Source organism: Lissotriton vulgaris, chromosome 6 (genome assembly GCF_964263255.1).
Source record: "Lissotriton vulgaris chromosome 6, aLisVul1.2, whole genome shotgun sequence".
Classification (NCBI taxonomy): domain Eukaryota; kingdom Metazoa; phylum Chordata; class Amphibia; order Caudata; family Salamandridae; genus Lissotriton; species Lissotriton vulgaris.
The window spans coordinates 1,281,458,470-1,281,479,436 of NC_141694.1; the positions used below are offsets into that span (position 1 = coordinate 1,281,458,470).

The following is a 20,967-nucleotide window of genomic DNA, read 5'->3' on the forward strand; positions in this document are numbered from 1 at the left end:
CGCATCCACCACCACCACATCCACCACCACATCCACCATCACCACCACATCCACCATCACCACCACATCCACCACCACCACATCCACCACCACATCCACTATCACCTCCACATCCACCATCACCTCCACATTCACCATCACCTCCACATCCACCATCACCTCCACATCCACCATCACATCCACATCCACCACCACCACATCCATCACCACCACATCCATCACCACCACATCCACCATCACATCCACCACCACATCCACCACCACATCCACCACCACCTCCACATCCACCATGACATCCACCACAACCACCACCCCATCCACCACCACCACCGCATCCACCACCACCACCACCACCGCATCCACCACCACCACATCCACCGCATCCACCACCACCGCATCCACCACATCCACCACCACCACATCCACCACATCCACCATCACCACCACATCCACCATCACATCCACCACCACATCCACCATCACATCCACTACAACCACCACCCCATCCACCACCACCACCACATCCACCACCACCACCGCATCCACCATCATCACATCCACCACCACCACCGCATCCACCATCACCACATCCACCATCACCACATCCACCATCACCACCACATCCACCATCACATCCACCACCACCACATCCACCATCACATCCACCATCACCTCCACATCCACCTCCACATCCACCTCCACATCCACCACCACATCCACCATCACCTCCACCACCACCGCATCCACCACCACCGCATCCACCACCACCACACCCACCACCACTACATCCACCACCACATCCACCACAACCACCACCCCATTCACCACGACCACCGCATCCACCACCATCACCGCATCCACCACCACCACATCCACCATCACCTCCACATCCACCATGACATCCACCGCCACATCCACCACCACATCCACCACCACCACATCCACCACATCCACCACCACCGCATCCACCACCACTGCATCCACCACCACCGCATCCACCACCACCGCATCCACCACCACCACACCCACCACCACCACATCCACTACAACCACCACTACCACCACCACCGCATCCACCACCGCATCCACCATCACCACATCCACCGCATCCACCACCACCACATCCACCGCATCCACCACCACAACCACCACTGCATCCACCACCACCACATCCACCACATCCACCACCACCGCATCCACTGCATCCACCACCACATCCACCATCACCACCACAGCCACCATCACATCCACCACCACCACCACATCCACCATGACATCCACCGCCACATCCACCACATACACCACCACCACATCCACCACCACATCCACCATCACCTCCACATCCACCACCACCGCATCCACCACCACCGCATCCACCACCACCACACCCACCACCACTACATCCACCACCACATCCACCACAACCACCACCCCATTCACCACGACCACCGCATCCACCACCACCACCGCATCCACCACCACCGCATCCACCACCACATCCACCACCACATCCACCATCACCACATCCACCATCACATCCACCATCACCTCCACATCCACCATGACATCCACCGCCACATCCACCACCACATCCACCACCACTACATCCACCACCTCCGCATCCACCACCACTGCATCCACCACCACCGCATCCACCACCACCACCGCATCCACCACCACCACCACCACACCCACCACCACCACATCCACTACAACCACCACTACCACCACCACCGCATCCACCACCGCATCCACCATCACCACATCCACCGCATCCACCACCACCACCACATCCACCGCATCCACAACCACCACTGCATCCACCACCACCACATCCACCACATCCACCACCACCGCATCCACTGCATCCACCACCACATCCACCATCACCACCACAGCCACCATCACATCCACCACCACCACCACATCCACCTTGACATCCCCAGCCACATCCACCACATCCACCACCACCACATCCACCACATACACCACCACCTCATCCACCACCACCGCATCCACCACCACCACCACACCCACCACTACATCCACCACCACATCCACTACAACCACCACCCCATCCACCACTACCACCACCACCGCATCCACCACCACCTCCGCATCCACCACCACCACCGCATCCACCATCATCACATCCACCGCATCCACCACCACCACATCCACCACCACATCCACCATCACCACCACATCCACCATCACCACCACATCCACCACCACCACATCCACCACCACATCCACTATCACCTCCACATCCACCATCACCTCCACATTCACCATCACCTCCACATCCACCATCACCTCCACATCCACCATCACATCCACATCCACCACCACCACATCCATCACCACCACATCCATCACCACCACATCCACCATCACATCCACCACCACATCCACCACCACATCCACCACCACATCCACATCCACCATGACATCCACCACAACCACCACCCCATCCACCACCACCACCGCATCCACCACCACCACCACCACCGCATCCACCACCACCACATCCACCGCATCCACCACCACCGCATCCACCACATCCACCACCACCACATCCACCGCATCCACCATCACCACCACATCCACCATCACATCCACCACCACATCCACCATCACATCCACTACAACCACCACCCCATCCACCACCACCACCACATCCACCACCACCACCGCATCCACCATCATCACATCCACCACCACCACCGCATCCACCATCACCACATCCACCATCACCACATCCACCATCACCACCACATCCACCATCACATCCACCACCACCACATCCACCATCACATCCACCATCACCTCCACATCCACCTCCACATCCACCACCACATCCACCATCACCTCCACCACCACCGCATCCACCACCACCGCATCCACCACCACCACACCCACCACCACTACATCCACCACCACATCCACCACAACCACCACCCCATTCACCACGACCACCGCATCCACCACCACCACCGCATCCACCACCACCACATCCACCATCACCTCCACATCCACCATGACATCCACCGCCACATCCACCACCACATCCACCACCACCACATCCACCACATCCACCACCACCGCATCCACCACCATTGCATCCACCACCACCGCATCCACCACCACCGCATCCACCACCACCACACCCACCACCACCACATCCACTACAACCACCACTACCACCACCACCGCATCCACCACCGCATCCACCATCACCACATCCACCGCATCCACCACCACCACATCCACCGCATCCACCACCACAACCACCACTGCATCCACCACCACCACATCCACCACATCCACCACCACCGCATCCACTGCATCCACCACCACATCCACCATCACCACCACAGCCACCATCACATCCACCACCACCACCACATCCACCATGACATCCACCGCCACATCCACCACATACACCACCACCGCATCCACCACCACCGCATCCACCACCACCACCACACCCACCACTACATCCACCACCACATACACTACAACCACCACCCCATCCACCACCACCACCGCATCCACCACCACCACCACCACCGCATCCACCACCACCACATCCACCGCATCCACCACCACCGCATCCACCACATCCACCACCACCACATCCACCACCACATCCACTATCACCTCCACATCCACCATCACCTCCACATTCACCATCACCTCCACATCCACCATCACCACCACATCGACCATCATCTCCACATCCAACATGACATCCACCACCGCCACATCCACCACCACCACATCCATCACCACCACATCCATCACCACCACATCCACCATCACATCCACCACCACATCCACCACCACATCCACCACCACCTCCACATCCACCATGACATCCACCACAACCACCACCCCATCCACCACCACCACCGCATCCACCACCACCACCGCATCCACCACCACCACATCCACCGCATCCACCACCACCGCATCCACCACATCCACCACCACCGCATCCACCACATCCACCATCACCACCACATCCACCATCACATCCACCACCACATCCACCATCACCTCCACATCCACCATGACATCCACCGCCACATCCACCACCACCATATCCACCACATCCACCACCACTGCATCCACCACCACCGCATCCACCACCACCGCATCCACCACCACTACATCCACCACCACATCCACTACAACCACCACCCCATCCACCACTACCACCACCACCGCATCCACCACCACCACGGCATCCACCATCACCACATCCACCGCATCTACCACCACCACATCCACCGCATCCACCACCACATCCACCATCACCACCACATCCACCACCACATCCACCATGACCTTCACATCCACCACATCCACCACCGCCACATCCACCACCACATCCACCACCACCACCACATCCACCACTTCCACCACCACCGCACCCACCACCACCACATCCACCACCACATCCACCACTTCCACCACCACCTCCACCACTTCATCCACCACCACCACATCCACCACCACATCCACCACCGCATCCACCACCGCATCCACCACCACCACATCCACCACCTCATCCACCACCTCATCCACCACTGCATCCACCACTGCATCCACCACCGCATCCACCACATCCACCACACCCACCACCATCACCTCCCCCACCACATCCACCACCACTTTCACCACATCCACAACCACCACACCCACCACATCACCACCACATCCACCACCTCCACCACCACCACCACATCCACCACCACATCCACCCCCTCATCCACCACCATCACCACCACATCCACCATCACCACCACCACCACATCCACCACCACCACCACATCCCCCAGATCCACCACTACCACATCTATATGTGTGTGTGTGTGTGGCTCTGTGTGTGTGTAGGTGCAAATGCAATGTTCTTGGATTTTCGTCACAGTAAAATACACTGAACATAATCTTCACAAAAGTTATTTACAAACGTTTAAGCTATTGCCATTATACATTACAATAACTTTTATTTAAGTATTAATTATTTACAAAATTAAAAGCCATTGTTATTTGTAATATCAAGACATCTAAGTCACGTAAATACAACACACATTGCATTACAAATGCTATAGATGTCACATTTGCAAAAGTTAACACTATTGACATTGTAACTGACAAAGCTATTAATTTTGCTACTTTCAAAACCAACACATAAATAAAAAAAGTGTCATTTACAATACCAATAGCTCAGTCAGTCAGTCAGTCAGAATATCTTTATTCGACTTATTACAAGTCATACAAAGAACATAAAAGAAAACAATTACTTTACAATGCAATGCATACTGTACATCTATTTACATTTCCCAAAAAGAAGATCCTAATAAACAAACAGGAAGAAAATTTTAAACGTGGATAAAATATTTCTATACAGATCTAACACATAAACATCCTAAAATGACTAAAAAAGATTTAAGGTAAGCTTTGGCTGACAGATTTCGCCCGCATTGCGGCTACCAGAAAGTTTGCCATACAAAAAGTAATATGTATGTTAGGTAGAAGTTGTAGAAAGAGCAGGGCTGGTCTTACTTGAACAAAACCAGCTTTTTTCAAAATAGGCAACAAATATTTCTTTCTCTGCTCGTGATATATACTACAAAACATAACAAAGTGCAAAGTATCCTGCACCGAAAAGTTGTCACAGCAGCACGGTGGGGCCTGCTCAGGCTTCTGCCAAGTCTTAAATGAACCTAAATAAAAATTTATCAAATTAAATCGAAACTTTGTTAATAAAAACCTGTGATATGGGAATGTGACAAAGTTCAGGTAGGGGGCGAGTGAGGATGTACAAACCAGGAGGTTATGTGCCCTTACTGCAGGTTTCATCAATTCGAGGTCCTCCCTCCGTGCTTCCTGCCTGTCCCTAAATAACTTTTTGATGTTTTCTATATCCTGTCTCCTAATATTTTCCGGAGATAAAAAAAGATCTGGGCGACCCAGATCTGCAAGGGTTTTCGCAACGTATGCCAACCATGGGATACTGGTGTGTTTATCCAAGGATAAGACATCGTGCAAAATCTTGTGGTTCAGAGGTAGGTCATCATTTGTCCACAATTTCAGCCACAAAGTTAGCGGAGCAAGGCTCAGGGTATCAGACAGATAAGGCAAACCCACCTCCTTATGGATAGAATACATTGGGGTGGATTGCGGGACAGAGAGCAGAGATCTAATGAATCTATTTTCTGCCTTCTGAATTGGGTCCAGATTTACGTATCCCCACAGTTGGGAACCATAAGCCGCTATGGCCACTGGTTTGCTCTTGTAGATTTTCAGGAGAGCTTGCATGGGCCTAGCCCCTAGCTTCCCAGCAAAGCCCAATACCGCTGAGGAGGATCTTATTACCGCCAATCTTTTTGCTCTTATCTGAGGGCCCCAAGTTCCTTTCTAGTCAAATATTACCCCCAGATATGGAAATGTGGACACGTTGGTGACAGGGACTCCCCTGCAAAAAAAATGTTTTGTGTCTTTTTTTGTTGCATTCACGCCCCATTACCATCGTGTGTGATTTAGAGGCGTTGACCTTAAGGTCCAGCGTCTCCATGAAGCTACCAAAGGCGTCCAGGAGATGCTGTAGGCCTACCCCAGTGCGGGCTATCAACACTGCATCGTCTGCATACAGGAGCGCTGGGATTTTAACGTCTCCTGCATGCGGAACGTCGGCTGCCTGTCCCCGCAGGTGACTGCCCAACCCGTTGATGTAGATGGTGAATAATACAGGGGCTAGAATACAGCCTTGCCGCACCCCCTTTAGGGATTTAAACAGGGGGGTGCGTCTACCATCGTTTGTGACTCGGACAGCTGCAAAAAGCTCCTGGTGCAGTTTAGCCATAAACACAACCAAAGACTCATCAATGCCCATCTCCAACAGTAACTGCCACAATTTCGACCTATTCACCAGATCAAAGGCAGAGGAGAGGTCCATAAATGCAAGAAACATGGAACCCTCCTTTGCCACTGTATATTTAGAAATTAATAGATGTAAGTTTATACATTGTTCGATTGTCCCCTTTCTTTCTCTGAATCCATATTGTAATTCAGACAGCCCTCCACGGCTCTCAAAGTTATCATTAAGTCTAGCTAGAAGGACTCTGCCTAGTATTTTTACCGGTGAGTCCAAAAGAGATATGGGCCTATAGGAGGCGGGATCATCTCGCTGGCCTTTATTTTTATAGATAGGGACTATGGTGGATGTGGACCAAGAACTAGGTGCATGGTTATTGGCTGCATTAAACACTTTCGACAAAACCACCGACCACAATTTAGGAGAGTACATAAAGAAATCAGCGGGAACGCCGTCAGGGCCGGGAGCTTTATGTCTTGTTGTGGCCATCAAGGCTTTTTCTACTTCGTCGGGGTTAAAGACCATCGGATCTGCCACTATAGCAGGTACTAAAGCATCTGCAGTTCCTTTGGACCCACCCTCATATACATTTTTGATTGATTGGTTTAGCCATTTGTCGTCGGTGATCACACAGTCCATAGGAGCATTATTGTCATCAGAGAATAAAGGTTGTCTAATGATCTCCCAGAATCTCTTACTGTCTTTCAGTACTGCAGCTGAGAGGAGATTTTCCCATGCTTCGCATTTAAGGGATTCTTTGCGATTCTTAATGGCAACCTTATAGCATTTCCTCAATCTAACAATGTCGTCCCCGGCCCTGGGAGAGGTTTTTAACGCTGTCAACAATGCTCTGTGGGCTTTTGAACAAGCAGAATCAAACCAACGTTTTGTTCCAGAAAATCCTTTTTTTGGTTTGACTAAAAGATCCTTGGCCACCTGGCCACAAATTTCCTCGAAAGCCTCTATTATTTCTTTACCTTGCGCACCCGATTTTTGACAAATGGCCACTTTGTCCTTTATTTTTGGGAAATTTATTTCATAGAAATTATCCGGGATCACTTTAGCCCATTTCAGTCGTCTGTCTTGGTCGCAGGGTTTCAGGGGGTGTGCTGGTTTAAGTGCTCTTGGCGGCGCTCCCATCTGGCCACCCCAGGCCACTTCAAGTAATACAGGGTTGTGGTCACTGTAGGGTGTTATGACTGTACAATAAACCATGGACCGATTTAGGATACCTTGTGAGACAAAGATATAGTCTATCACTGAGCCATAGTGACTGCCAGTGAAGGTTGGCGCCCTAACGCCCTTATCGGGTTCATATAAGTCATGGTTTGCTAATAGTTCTTCTAACTCGAGCCCCTCTGTAGAGTGTTCAAAGTGGGGTCCCCGAGGGGCCTCCTCGCCCACCTCAGTTACATTGTCACCTCTTCCCATACAACCCAAGTTACATAAATGAATGTTAAAATCTCCTAATAGGATAAACTCATAAGCTAAATAGATATTCTGAGACACTTTATTTAAAATGCTATCTAGGTTGGCGACATTACTCCCACTGTGTTCGCTGTTCCTAGAGTTGTAAAAGTTGATATATATCGTCCTGCAGTTGTTACTAGTCAACCTTTCAACCATTAGGATGTTTACGGAATCGGTAATTATCTGCCTGTAAGTGCCCTTCAGGTCTAGGGAAAACATAATGGCCAAACCACCTTTGGCTCTGCCCATGCGGCTAGGAACGGCAGGAATAGAGAAACAAGTGAATCCATCCCACCAGAAGTTAGCCGATGTATCCCACGTTTCTTGCAGGGCAATTATATGTTGCTTAGAAATAAAGCTCACACATGCTTTGTCCTGTCGTTTTGCAGATGAGCCGGCAATGTTCCAGGTTATGATTTTACAGGCGTTGGTAGGTAACCTCAACTCTTTTTCCCCCAACAGACACCCCTCAGCTAAGCTTGAGGATCTGACCGCCTCGTTCTGAACTACCTCAGGGGCGTTCTGTGTTGGAACGGTATTCAGGGTTGACACTATGCAACCCTCCCCCTGATATGATAGCGCAGGGTTGTCCAACGGGACATAACTCTCTGGTGTTTCATAAAATGTAGGCAGGCGGAGATCATCATCAGTGTAACACTGGCTACAGTGTATTTGGGGTATAAATATGGACTCACTTGCTCGGACATTGTAAGGTTTAAGTCAATCGCAGTTGTTTAGATCCGATAAGGGAGCATACCTATTCCCCATTCCGCCCCCCCAATCAAAAGGGGTAGCTACCTGACCTTGACCCATAGCTGCGATGTTCCACATAGGTAAAGGGGTATTTGGGCATATCGGAAAGTGGTCGTTTCTCACCCGTGGTACAAACCTATTGATTCGCCCAATGGGATCTTGGCCCATCCAACCCGGGCCCCAACCATTGGCGGCAGGGTCTGGTGGCATGGGAGGCCAAAAATTTGACTCATGCGCATGGTTAGGTCTTCCGTACTCAAAGTTAAATATAGGCCCAGGGCGCTCGTTGGGGAATCTATGTCTAAAACCACCTTCCCAATTTGGGGCATTATTCGCTCTCCTAACTCTAGGGGAGTTAGAAAAAGTAGGGAGCTGAGCCTCACTATAGAAGAATTTTAAGGTGAGCGGGATTACAGAGCCGCTCCGCCTTTGGGGTGGGAAGATGTTATTCAGAATTTTTGGGAGGACTTCAGTGTTGGCAAAATTTATAATCACACAGTCCCCCTTAAATTTTTTAGGTTTAGACCCAATCCAAGGTACCCTCCTGGTCATAACAATATCCCTTGCTAAGCTATCCATCCCTTGGGGGGCCATGGTCATGTTAGTAGTAAGCCAATGAAGTGCTTTATCCTTCAAGTCCTGTTTCGATTCTATTTTATTTTGTGCTAAAACTGGAACATTTGCTAGTACTAGCACAACTGGGGAGGCTTCCAAAATGAATTGGGCTGATACATCCTCATGTGTTGCCCCAATTATGTCACCTGATGTTAATGTCGACGCGGCTCCGCCTGCTAAGTCCTGACTAGGAGCCGTTAATGAAGTTGAAGCTACTGCTCGGGCCCCTCTGGCAGTGTAGGCTGTGGGGCACTCTCATTTGGTGGGGCCTCTACGGCTCCCGATGCCAATTTTGTGACAAGGGCAGATAAATTGGCCACCTCTACCACCAGATTACTTTGTGCTCCCCCCGCCTTCTTAACCTCCGAAGTTAATTTGTCCAGTTTCCCAATCAAGGGCTTGATGATTGTCCTAATTTTTATATCAATCATATCTTGAATCCGGTTAAAAAGTTCATCGTCTATGATGCGTCTGGATTCTGCTTCAGCATCGAAGTCGATTTGTTGCCCTTCGCGTCTTAGGGGTGGTGTAGCTGCCTTTCTCCTGCCTTGTTGTTTCCCCCCTCTCTTTGAATGAGATTTTCTACAGGTTCTCACTGGCCGTGGGACGGGCTGCCCCGGTGATGGTGCTTCCGCGATGGAAAATGACTGGTGATTTTGCTCCGAGGCATTGCCGTTATTGGCCGACGAGTTAACCAAAACATGGGGATCTTCTACATCGCTGGCCAAGTCTTGTGAGATATGAACTAGGCTATTTGACTGGGGAAACTCTGGCGGTGTGGTCAGCAACTCTGGAGCTGTTGCCCTTGAGGGCGGACTTTCTAACGGCAATACTGGGGATGGGCTCAGGCCTAGCGATTGCCTCCTCTCATTGTTTATCTTACTGACTTTTTGAACCACATATGAGAACATTGTATTGACGGGCTCCGTCGCAGCAGGTACGGGCTTTTTCCTTACCATAATGCGTACCACTTGAAACGACCGAACCAAATGACCAGAGTATGTGACAGGGTCGACAGGCAAATGGCAGATGGCCTGGGGGTAATGAGGATTAATAATATTCTGTACCTTATTATTCCCAAACGGTGAACCTCAGGGGGGTGGCCTCGCCTCGCCTTCTCGTGCCTCTGAGGGCCACAGAGGGCCCGCCCTTTGCCCGGGCTTCGCCCCGGGCACTCCCGCGCGCTCCCGCGCAGCGAGGAACGTCACTTCTTATAGGTGTTGGTTGGGAGGATCATGCGGGGCGGTCAGGGAGAGCGGGCCAGGTGACTTGGCCTCGGGATCGCCGGGGCTCCAGGGAGAGTGAGTCCCGGTTCCCAGCACTAGCAGCCCTGTCGCTCGCGCACACACCCCGCAGGTGACAACACTCGATTTGGCAACCTTGGCGCTGCGGGACCCGCGAAGCGGGTTCCGCGAGGTATGGATAGGTCCTTCCTTCTGCAGCAGCGATTCCTCCTTCCAGGTAACAGCGCAGTAGACTGTAAAACGTCCCGAATTCCCGCTTGGGCGGGCTCCTTTTCAGATGCTTTGCGGGGCGGGGTGGTCAGGGAGAGCGGGCCAGGTGACTTGGCCTCGGGATCGCCGGGGCTCCTGGGAGAGTGAGTCCCGGTTCCCAGCGCTCGCAGCCCTGTCGCTCGCGCACACACCCCGCAGGTGACAACACTCGATTTGGCAACCTTGGCGCTGCGGGACCCGCGAAGCGGGTTCCGCGAGGTATGGATAGGTCCTTCCTTCTGCAGCAGCGATTCCTCCTTCCAGGTAACAGCGCAGTAGACTGTAAAACGTCCCTCAAACTTTCCTAATGCGAGACCTATTGCATTTCCAATGCTTGTTGGAAGGAGGCGGCTTCACAGTGTCAGAAGAAGATGTAGAAGACGAACCGTCATCAGAAGCCAAAGAAGGAGAGTCACGTGGAGGAGCAGAACGTTTCTTAGCCCTTGGCGCTGAAGACAAAGACTTCGCCAACTTAACAAAGTCCGAACGATGTGGGTTCTTAGGCGACTTACCACTGCGCCCAGAGGAAGGAGGCAGCCAGCCCTGTTGGGCAGCATAGTCGGACAAATGTTTCTTCAATGGCGCAATCGCCTGAAACAAGGCTTGACCCATGAAGTCATCCATGGAAGCAGATGGTTCCTCCTCATTGTAGTAGTCGTACCCCTCATCATCATAATAGTCAGCCATAGCGACCAAAAAGTACAACAGTGCCCACTGAATCAAAGGAACGAAGTCCAAAGGTTTTGAAAGGCCAACGCCAAATTTGGGGGGTGGAACCCCTAATGCAAGCCAGAAAGTCAACCTGACAAGCAGGATACAAATTATATAAATTGGAGGGAGGGCTTGCACCAAAAAAACAATTTAACCACTCTAGGCAGAGCCTATGCGACAATTTTACAACCCCTGCAGTTAAAGTATCCAAAGAGGGGCGTAACGGGGCTCTAGGCAGGCAGACAAAACAGGGCACGGCAAACAGAAATTCCAAGAATGCCTCAAGAATGACGAGCGCCACAGAAATGCGCGTCATCACCAAAACAAACTCTGACGCGCATGCGCGAACAGCAGCCAGCCGATAGGAGGGACGCGCGACACACGCGCGTCCTTCCAGCCCCCGTAAACCTCCCGCTCCACTGAAAGAAAGGACGCGACACCGCGTCCAGAAGAGAGGCGAAATACACACGCTCTCAAAACCGAGGCCGAATGAACACAGCCGCGGAAGACCGCTGTAAACTAAACAACTAACGCGCTGCAAAGAAAAAGCAAGCGAGCGCTAATGATAGCCAAATATGCGCGCAAAGCGGCGGCAAGCACACAATAAAGCAGCACAATCAACAAGTGAGTAAGAATATTAAATGCACTTAACTGGCTGCGAAGCAGCAAAGAAAGAGGAAGTTATGACCTGTGTGACCCTATTTATACTATTTGAGTACTCATGGGTATTGTAGTTTCTTCTTTACTGTGTACTGATTGGCTGCTGTTTTTCCCAGTAAAGAAATAGAGAAAGCATAATCGGAGCCTCCGTCCTGCCATAGAAATGAGGTACCTATTTAAATTTGGTTCGTCCCTCTTTTCACAGACGCTCCAGAAGCAAGGTTCCGCACACATGCACTCATAACCCTTAAAAAATCCTGCATGTAATTTACAAAATTAATTTGTTAGTAATAGGAGGCATTTTTTTAACTTCTTTTTTATAGCTCGATTTTGGCACCAATGCATCAGAGCGCTTTACAACATCAGATTTACATTACACATTGTTATATTTGATCTTGGCATATACACTATAACCGTTATTGGATCATGTATTGGATGGATTGCCTGCCTGGTCATATTCGTCAAAATATTTTCGCATACTGTTATTTTTGAACTGTGATTTTTGAACCTATATTCACAAACTTAAATCTTCCAAAGTCACGGTAACGCACAGGCCTGCCAAAGGATGCGACCGTGTGACTCTTAAGGTAGGGGCGCACGTCACACTTATGAACTCCCTAAATTAAAAGGGTACTACTGATTGGATCAACAGCTTTGCATCACTTCCGGGTCAACAGACGGCCTGATCCATGCCGAATCGGTGAAAGAAGTAATCGGGCTATACTTGTGACGTCATCATGTTACTCTTGCGCAAGTGCAAGGCTATCCTCGTGCATGCGCGCGCATGTGCAGTACGCTGAAGAATCGACAGGGATGGATGACAGCAGTATCGGGCACAGTGGAGCTTGACTTGCTTAAATGTGGCTGCAGGTGAGGTTGTGGGATTTTACAAAAACGTAAAGGGGTGGATGAGAGTTCGGTACTGTCGGTGCGAGCGGCTGTAGACGGTTGAACGAGAATTGTGGCACGCGCCCCCTTCCTGTTTGTCTCGCGTGCTGTGTGGTACGCGTTCGGCCTCAAACGTTGCATTGCTACCTGCGGTGACCGTAGCCATAGTTGGTGCAGGTGCGAGCGGCGCTAGGGCGCGTGAAGGGTGCCGTTAGACATTAACAGTGTAACTCAAGATCCCATGTTCCTATTTGGACGGTCTTGGTTGCCGATATAGGGGAAGACCAGGTTACCATGTTTACTGTCGGTTGTCGTCGTTCATTTTTCTGTACCCATTGCTGCTTTTTTCGGCTCGTATAACAGCACATTTTTCTCTAATGTGAGTGGTGCTCGGGATAGGCTCTGGCCGGTTGATTTGCCTCTGCTGGGTACTCTGGACTCGTTCCACTCTTCCAACATTGATGATCTGATTTTACATATTAGTTCTTGAAAGCGTCCTTCGTGCCTTCCTCTGTTGGTCCCCCTCTTAGATTATTAACCCGTTGATGGACGTTTCAAGGTGTCAATGCGACCCATCAGCTCACAGTGAGGCTGGATACTCTCCCATTTTGACGTGGTTGTTGTTTGTAAGCGGGTGCCCTTGCCCCGCTCGCTTTGTGGCTCTCAACCTCAGGTAGTCTCTTCTCACATGTCTGTTTACGGTGACCCTCTCAAGTATTTAATTGCCAATTGATACACTAGTCATCTTTGTCCATTCAGGTTATTTTGCTCTATTCGAATGATTCTTATTTAAGTTGCCAAAACATAGTCTGAGTTTAAACCCGGTGGTTATGGCTTACCAGAATGCCTCGGATATGTGGGTTCTGAATGTCTCAATTTTAGACACCCCGCAATTTTACATCACCCAGAATGTCCACATTCACTGGTTCGGAGACAGAGTTAAACCTTTATTTCGTGAGACACTGTGTCCCTGCTTTAAGACACTTCCCAGTACATCAGAAAGTACAGCAAATGTAATAAATGTTCCCACTCAACTGAAAAATTAAAGGGTTTTATTATGATAGGGGTACAGAATCGGTCCCATGAAGGCTCTGAATGGAAGTTATACATTGAATGCAAACATCTGAATTTTTTCGAAGTCCCAAGTGGGTAGTAAAATTAGGGAAAGTAATAGGCAGCATCCCTAGTAGATCAGGAAAGTGTTCTGGCTCACCCCCAAACCGAAGGTTTCTATACATTGTTTTCACATGCAATTTTATATTCTGCTGACTCACTGTGGTGTGAGCAGTTGTAGCATTTCATCAGCACCTCAGAGCTGATGAGGAAAAAAAGTCCTATTGCCGTACTTTTTAAGCACTAACCCACTACATGAATAATTATTTGGTACCCTCTATGCTTTTGTCGTTAGATGTAAGAACAAAACTAGGTTCCTGAACAACAGCGTGTTATGACTAGGCTACAGTAAACCATGGGCAGGACCTTGGAAATGTTTTGGGTTGTGATTGAAAGATCATCGACAGCAGAATAACTATAACAGTACAATTAAGCCAATACATCTCCACTTGACTCGGCTGCAGAAATTGCAAGGAAGACATGGGCTGGGGTGGGGAGGGGGGCGTTGACTGACCTGGGTGGCTTCCATCTTGGAAAAGATGGCTTTCATGTCTAAACTGAGGCCTCGTTAACATGTCAGAAAAATGCACTGCTTCACATAGAGAATTTGTTTGAAGTACTATATTGGTATATACATATGTAATCCAGTGTGAAAATATATTGTGCATGTTGATAATGATGCACAAAATATAAACACTTATAAATCTTCTACAGTGGTGCGTTTGCTTTCTAAGCTCCGACAAAGGTTTACTATTTATTTTGTAAACCAGTATATCTCCACTCTTGGAAAATATTTTTATGCAGCATCATTTGACTTATTACTCTTATGAAGCTCCATTTTGCCCTCAGACTTGATTTGTCCTACAAACTTTTTTTCGCTATTTATTTATTCTACTAAATACCAATATTGACATACCATACAAGGAAAACCACTATATATAAATAAGAGGTCCTAAATGCAGAATACAACATTTATAGTAAGCAGCAGGCGCCCAACGCCCATTGGGCTGAAAGGCCTTCAGCACCTCCCACACCCTGTCGTGCGTCTCAGCCCAGGCGGTTGCAGCTCGAGCTGCTGGGGACTCGGCCAGGCAGTGTCTGAAGTCTAATATCTGGCACGGCCACGTTTTTCACAGGTCTTTAAAGACCATTTACATATTTACATACCTTTTGTAAACTGGTTAACTCAGCTTAGTTTTTTTCTGGTTCCAGTACCCCTGGGCACCCACTCTGCCCATTCCTTACAATTTTATTTTACATTTACTGCTGCAGTGTGAGCATACATTTCATGAAAAGGAATATAAAGTAGGTTTGCCAAAAGAACAAGTATTTGCAATGCAATAGGTCTGCATTTATGCACGTTTAAGCTATTGGCATTGTAAATGCCAATAGTTTAAACCAGCGTAAATGCGAGATATATTTCATTGCAAATGCTCGTTTAACTTTAACACTGAGCGCAGTGTCCTTGAAGCGGGTGCCGCGCTCAGTTTTAAAGTTAAAAAATAAAAAAACCGAGCACTGTGTCCCTTAAGTGAGCACTGCGCTCACTGTGACAGTAAAAAAAAAATTGAAATGGCGCGCAGTGTCCCAGAAGTGGACGCCGCGCTCAACATGATCACCATGCACTAACACCATTCACCTGCTCACTCTGCACTCACAATGCGCTGTTCACCCTGATCTCACCCTGCAGTCACACGAGCACACTACTCACCCTGCGCTCATATGACAGTTCACTCACTCGTCCCCCCCACTGCTCAATCTGCAATCACACTCAAACAAGCCCATCACTAACCATACATTAATTAGTTCCACTCTGCTCTTTCATCCGCACCCAAATTCATATGGTCACCTCACTCACCCTGCAGTCACTCCTCTTACCCTACTCTAACACTGCTGCATCGCTCATTGAGCACTCACATGGGCACTCCTGCCACCCACACAGCCCAGAGGGTTAATGTGCCTGCTACAAAGAACGTGTACCATGTAGGTCCCAGAATTGAGTGTAAGTAAACTATGAGTAGCGCTGTGAAAAAATTAAATGTTTGTCAGGAAGGAAGGTGTTCTAGAGAGATGAGGTGCATTGTTAATGAGTGGTACTGAATGAATTCATGGAGAAGGAGGAAATGTGGGAGGGGTGCCAAAAAAGACTGTGACTTCATGTACGACCAGACCTGGCGGGGAGCAGTATTCCACCTCCCCCATCCAAAGTTCGGGTCTAGTTGCACCCCTGATAGTAGGTATTCTAATCAAACCACCGCATATAGTTAAGAAAATAGGTTGCACTAATATCGTACATACATAAAATATGCAATAGTAATGTTTAAATGACACTGACAGAACATAGCATATTTAATATATCCTGTTACCTAGCTATTCAATTTAAAGTTGTGGCCTACATTTCTAATGTCAAATGTGTTTGAGAAACGTCTGTTATTATTTTTTCATGTTGAATTTGTTTTACTGGTGGCGGTGGTTGCTGCTTACATTTTTTTTTGTAATCCACAATGTAGTGTGACTAGTTCGTTTGACTACTGAATACGTTACGTCTCTTGGTACCAAGACAATAAAGAGGAAGTTCCTCTTATTTCTATAGGATGAACACTAGCTGCAACTGAACAGAACGTTTTCCTTTTTGATGCCAAAGACCACCTCTTTTCAGCTAAAAATGTTGAAGATACTTCAGACTATGCCTTTCAGCGTCTTTCTACCTATTGGAAGTTGACTCTAAACTTTGAAAGAGAAACTGCCTTTCCCGTTATTGTTTACAAGCTTTATCACATGTTTCACTAATGCCAACTTTACAGCGTAAAAACATCATACATAATTTCTTGTACTTTAAATATGTAAATTGTAAGAAGCACTAATCAAATGTATACCTTCAGTTAACCTCTAACTTTGAAAGACCATGCCAAACAATGTTTTTCTATAACTGCATAACATTTCAACTATACTTATTTTATAAAAGAATGGTACTGCACACTGACCTATGCTGGTCAGTGTTTAACATCAAACCCAGATTGAGACTATGTAATGAGTAGGTGCTGCAGTGTGGGAGTGGGTATAAAGCACAGCGGTCCCTAAGTTCTATACAAAAATCATACTCTGGATATGCAATTAATGCCCAGGAAGAGTAGTACTCAATCGGTAAGGAAAAGAAAATTGAAAGATATAAGAGAATTAATTCCAATATCGTACCTGAAAGCAATACATACCAAAGAGTGGCAATGGAACACGCATGTGCAAACCATGCACAAAAATGTGCATCACAGTGAACTAGAAGGAAATCAAAACAAGTTCCCAAGTTGATGACACAAAAGAACAGCAGGAATTGGCACAGATTTGTTGCCTGTATTAAAACAAGCATTTGCAGTGCAATAGGTCTCGCATTATTAAAGTTTGAGCTATTGGCCTTGCTAAATAATGCAACATCAATAGCTCAAACTTTAAAAGGCTCTTAACACCAACAGACTCTGTACCAACCAAGGCACTACATGACTCTAGTTTCACAGCGCCAACCACTTGTTTATAGCATGATGGCGATCCCAAAAGTCCTGCTACTTTAAAAAATTTACCTATCTGATTGCATATAGCAAGTGTTATTATTCCCCAACGCAGTTGTACTCCTTGTATAGACCCACGTAGGATTACGGTACAAGTCATCCAGTATGGTGTGAAACCGGTTAATCCCAGTAGCGATAGCCTACCTCGTTGTCCTATGTTATAAGCTAAAGAGAGGTGTTTGAGGCTGGTGGGTTATATTTGTATGTGATGAGTGAATATATTGTCATGCGATGTTCATTTAGCCCCCTCAGATGGAGCCGCGGTGCCTTCAGGCTTCTAGCACGTATTTTTAAAACTTTTTAATGAAGCGCCAAAGTAGTTATTGGGTCACAAGTTTGAATAGTGAGTGCTGTGAGGTCCAACACAAACAGTACAATAAATGGTGGTGGAAGGGAACGTCACAGTAATGTCTCCTGGAGTAGAACGTTTTTCAGCGAGTCGAGAAGTCAAAATCATAGGAGGGGCGCTGAATTTCATGGAGTGGGGGGGAGGGGGGCTTACAATGGTGCAGAAAAAAGAACAATCGGGTAGACTGGTGGAGTGGGGGGGAGGGGGGCTTACAATGGTGCAGAAAAAAGAACAATCGGGTAGACTGGTAGAGGAAGGAGGAAAGCTGATGAAGGGCAGTTATGGGAGGTTGGAGAAGTTTTTGAAAAGAAATGAAATGTTAATAAGCAAGAGAGGGTCAGTAGTGTGTTGAGGGAGAAGAGAAGTGGGGGCAGTGTGATGAGGAGGGCTAGCAGCAGTGTGAGGAGGAAGAGGAGCAGTAGCACTTGGAGGAAAGGGGAAAAGCCAGTGCCACTAGGTGTTGGAGAACAACAAAGGAGATGGTGGGTGGGAACAATAGTTAGTCGTCGGGGTGAGGGAGCAACGGAGGTGCTTGAGACTGACCAGCTGCTTGAAGAGGACGAAATTATTAGCATAACTTTAAAAACCGTAACATGCTCCTTGGAAAATGCATCTACAGTGAAGAAATTTTGTGAACGTGTTTGGGTTAAGTTTTAAGTGAACTTTGTTACCCTTCGGCAAAGTTACTGGCCTTTCTAGAAGATAAGAGAGCCAGACTACAGAAAAAAATAAAACCAACGAAAAGGGCTACAAAGGGACAACGGAGGAACTAGGCAAGTACAAAATAACAAGAAACCAGCAGTCTTCTACTTTCTTTTTGCACGAACATCCGTGGAAGATGCTTGGAGGAATGAAAAGTTCGAAAATCTACAGTCCTGTCATTGCTGGATCCCATAAGATTCGTTGGTAGAAATGAGAAAAAAAGATGATATAAGCTTTTTTTTGTTGTTGTTTGTTTTTCCGGATAATTGCCTGCGTTTTTAGTTACAGCAGAACGAGAAGGGTGGGTAATTGACAGTTTGTGAAACAGATTTGGCACATCTGCAGGTATTTTCTAACAAGTGCTTTTTCTTTACATTTAATGTTTAATGAAATTGGGCATTGAAGAATTCTTATGCGTTTATCCATATGAAACTGTGCCTTGCTGTGCTTGAGCACAAAGCAGTCGCTTGCCCAGATGGTTTTCAAGCTTTAAGCTGGGGCGCAATCTGGCCAGGATTCCTGTTTAGAGCCGAGCACAGATACACGCCGCACACATTGTTGGGAATATCGAAAAGACGGTTGCAAAATATACATATGGTTTGCTTTCAACATAAACTTAATTGACAATTGTAAAACTAAAAGGAAAATCCTCTTATCAATATACTTTTAATAAAACGTTACATATAGCTAAATCCTTGACTCAGAGGTGACATTCACGCCAACATATGGCAAGTGCTGCGAGCACTGCTGTCCTGTCGCATGCAGCAGTTTCATTCCCAGAAACAGATGCTTTACGTCTGGCATACAGACTCAGCTGTCTGACATTCTCCACCCCACGAAACACAGTACCAGAGGGACAGCACTGTGCAGAAGTGCTTTTCGGGCAATAGGATTCTTTTTCTGCACAGGAAACCAGAGCGCCATTCCTAATACTGGTAACAGCAATCTCTAAAGGCCGTCAAACTATTTGAATGTATATTTACATTCTTCTGTGCAGCCATCATGTGTGCCAGCACTGTTCCAAGCGATATCTGCCGATGTCACGATTGGTTGTCAATCAATATATAAATTTTTTTTATTCTGTTGAAAAGCCATCAAAGTACATTAAAACAATTGCTATATTTAGTACATTACAAAATAAAGACAAAAGGAAAGATTACAAAGAATATAGATATGTGTATATAGAATATGTACATAATGTCAGCCTGTTTAAATAAGTAAATAACCAGTGGTGTGCGCGCACCACAGAGGGGCGGGGGTGGAAAACGAAACCAGTGGTGCAAGCTCGCAACAGAGGAGTGGGGGCAGGGCAGTGAGGCGAATGCACTGCTGCGCGTGCTAGCCACCGGTGGGAATGGGCGGAGCAAAGGCGGGACATGCGTCTGCCTTTGCACAATTGCATGCCGTATTTTGCTATTAAACTCTAAAGCCAATTGTGGGCGGGGAAAGCCTGATCACACGCACAAGCGTGTGAGCAGCTTTCTGATTCCCCTTAGAAGAGGTCTCGCACTGCACACTGCGCACTGCAACGCTAGGCGCTAGACCTAAAAAAGCTTAGTTACCATACCCACAAAAAAAGGGGGGGAGGGGTGTTAACCTCTCAAACTTGTTTTTATCTTCTTTTTTTGAATACATTTCTAATTAAGTACTACTCCTGGGTATCCATTGTACACCCAGAGCATGTTTTTTTTGTATAGCATTTAGGGACTGCTGTTCTTTATAATTTTTGACTACCCTTGGTCCTAAGGGCATCTGAGGGTTTCCCGT

The 20,967-nt window shown here is 47.9% G+C and overlaps 1 protein-coding gene across 7 annotated transcripts in view; it reads left to right on the top strand.

Annotated features, from left to right (window-relative positions):
• The first annotated feature begins 13,344 nt into the window (after positions 1-13,344).
• Positions 13,345-20,967, top strand: part of BCLAF1 (BCL2 associated transcription factor 1) — a 406,790-nt gene continuing 399,167 nt past the window's right edge. For all 7 annotated transcript variants that reach the window (XM_086927408.1, XM_086927409.1, XM_086927410.1 and 4 more), the window contains exon 1: positions 13,345-13,458. The gene's annotated coding sequence lies outside the window, so the exon portion shown is untranslated. The remainder of the gene's footprint in view (positions 13,459-20,967) is intronic.